Source organism: Bombina bombina, chromosome 5 (genome assembly GCF_027579735.1).
Source record: "Bombina bombina isolate aBomBom1 chromosome 5, aBomBom1.pri, whole genome shotgun sequence".
NCBI lineage: Eukaryota > Metazoa > Chordata > Amphibia > Anura > Bombinatoridae > Bombina > Bombina bombina.
The window spans coordinates 341,154,880-341,157,873 of NC_069503.1; positions in this window are offsets into that span (position 1 = coordinate 341,154,880).

Sequence of the window (2,994 nt, forward strand, 5' to 3'; positions counted from 1 at the left end):
GTGTTAGTGTCTCTGGTTTCCTTCAACTACTCTACTGAGATGCTCCGGGAGGTAGGAAAAAGCAAACCATCAATTGGACCTAGCTTCCTGGAAGAGAAGGTACAAGAGATTATTGCAGAACAGTACATTTATCCTGACCATATATAATGGAAAAAATGGCACATTTAATAAGAGAAACATCAGCTTTAGTCACAAAGGAAATATTTATGGGCACTCCACTTGTTCATATAACTCGTGTTTCCCTATGTTTTGCAGTGGAATGGAATTTTCTGTTTAATTTGTAGATACAATCACTGTGCCTTGAAAGTTATCATCCAGTCATTAGTCTTAAGTCTTAACAATCAGCTTGACAGTCATAGACAGCAATGTGTTATAACTTTGGTCATGGATTGCTTACTAGGCACATTGGAGTTGATTTATCATATGTCGAGCTGACATGATTCGCTATAGCGAATCATGTCCACTTGACATCTCTAAATGCAGACAGCATACGCTGTCCGCATTTATCAATGCACAAGAATTTCTGGTGAAATGCTTCTGCAATGCTACCCCCTGCTCATGGGTGGCCAATCGGCCACTGGCAGGGACTGTGAATCATCCAGACCGGATTGTGGCAGGCAGACATGTTAAGGAGCAGCAGTCTTATGACCGCTGCTTCTTAACGTCCGTTTCAGACGAGCTTGCTTCAAAATTGGAGCCCATTGGGTCTTTTCCGATCTTGGGATTCTATTGGCTGATGGATTGATAAATGTGGCACAGAATACTTTTTCAATTTTTTTTATTATTATTATAGGTGCTTAGAAGCTACTTTTGGGTCCAAATTTATATTGATTGCTTCAAGAGTACTGTTTAATTTAGCAGGAAGATTCAAGAGTGCTGTTTAATTTAGTTACATTATTTTTTATTTTCTTTATATTTTAAGTGCTAGTTAATAGTAATATTTACCTAAAAATATTTAGGCAACTTATAATTATCAGCATTATCATTTTTAAAATGTTAATGATGGGATGTGCATTTGGGAAGGTCAGATGCTTGTTATACATATTCTAGTACCCCTTTGTATTATAGTTTGATGAAATACAACATCTATTTATTTATACTGGTTCATATTTATAAATAATATATACATGAAAAAAAATAACATTGGTGTTGTTATTCTCTTTAGGTTTTATCAATTTTAATAATTTTATACAAGTAAAAATATCCTAAAAATAAGTTCCATTTGAAGTAAATTGTATGACAATATTATACACTCCATACAATCTTGACTCTGAAAGAGTTAAATAATAAAGTGATTCTTTTTTTAACGATAATAGCTTTTATAGGTTCTTGGGGAAAAAAAGACATATTACTAAGTGGTCATGTGGCTAGTGCCATTCATCTTAGCAGTGACTGACTATCTGTCAAAAGTGGCAAGAGCCCCTGTTAACAGCCATGACCTGTGCTATAATGAAGGGAAAGAGCACAGCAAAGTGTCCATTATCCAGCAGTTGGGAGCAGAAAATTGGTGCAGTTTGCCTCAATCTTCCAACAAGTAAAGATTTTAGATAGTTTGGGATCAGCAAGAAGCAATTTTATCCTATGATCATTTTTGTCAGATCACATCAAACTAAGGGCATAGTTACATTCAGTATTTCAATTAAAACGTCTTAAACACAGTGACCAGTATTAGGAAACCACATCTGTCTCCTTATTGTATTGACATTTGAGCAGTCTTTAAGGAAAGCATTATTATAGGCATTTTTGTGAAGCAAGCTATGCAAAATGTTATTTATTTTTAGATTCATCAATATCCATCTTGTGTAGTTTGGAAATGAAAAGCAATTATTTCATATTGTACCCTAATATTTATGAAATATGCAATCAACTATGAGTATTATTATTTCTGTTTATTTTATATTGATTTTAAAGAATAAGGAAACATTTTACAATTTGTTTTCTCTGAGATATCAGGCTTTGAGGAAATATTTAAAGCACAGAAGGCCTAATATATCCTGTATCATGGATGGCATCTTCAGCTTTCTCACTGTAACAAGGCCCTCCCATTCCATCATTTTTTCCCCCCAAGATTTAAATTTAGGGACACAGCAATGTTCTCTGGAAACAAGTGAGGAATATAGTTAACCCTTCTCGTGACACAGTGTACACAATATCTATTTTTCCCATCAGCATGGTTACAGCCTTTTAGCAGTGGTAAAAAAATGTCTGCTGGATGCATCTATATTTTTATTTGTCCATATATGGGGAATGAAGAGGGCTCCTGCTTCAGCTATCATCTAGTTTTAACCTCTTACTAGGCTTATGAAAGAAGACCATTTCAGACAACATTGCATTGGTCATTTTTGGTGTATTTTAAATCGTATGTTCCTTTGGTGTAGGATTATGGAAATTATAACAGTAGTCAGTCCTCCATTTTTATACCATGTGGTACAACATAGAGCTTTTTAACAGTGATCAGGATGAATCAGTTTCTTCTAGTGTGGCTACTCTATGTGAGGTAAGTTTTTCCCCTTTATCCCACTTTATGGTACGTTTTCTTTAGCTTATTGTCACCATTCAAGATGGGACATTTGTAGCTCAAATGATTGATGATAAGGTGGTCATGGCCTTAAGTAAGGTCATTACCAGCATTTTGGGTTTCTTTCTTAAATGTTTTTTTTGTGAAAACCAATAGCTCAAATTTACAATTGCTTAATAACCCATGAACTGCTGTCATGCAGATGTTGATACTAAGTTATAAAAAGTTGAAATCTGTAGTTGTTTATATACCCAAAGACTGGTCTACATATAATTTATAGTAACTGTGTTATATGTGATAATTGGTTACACAAGCCAAGTAAGGTTTACAATAGGTATTTGCATCAAGTGAATGCATGTATTTAAATATATATCATGAATACTCCATAGTGCATCAAATGTGTTAATGGTTATTCAATATTATAAATGTTAGATGAGTTTGTGGACCCCTGGCTTTATATAATTTAATAATTATTA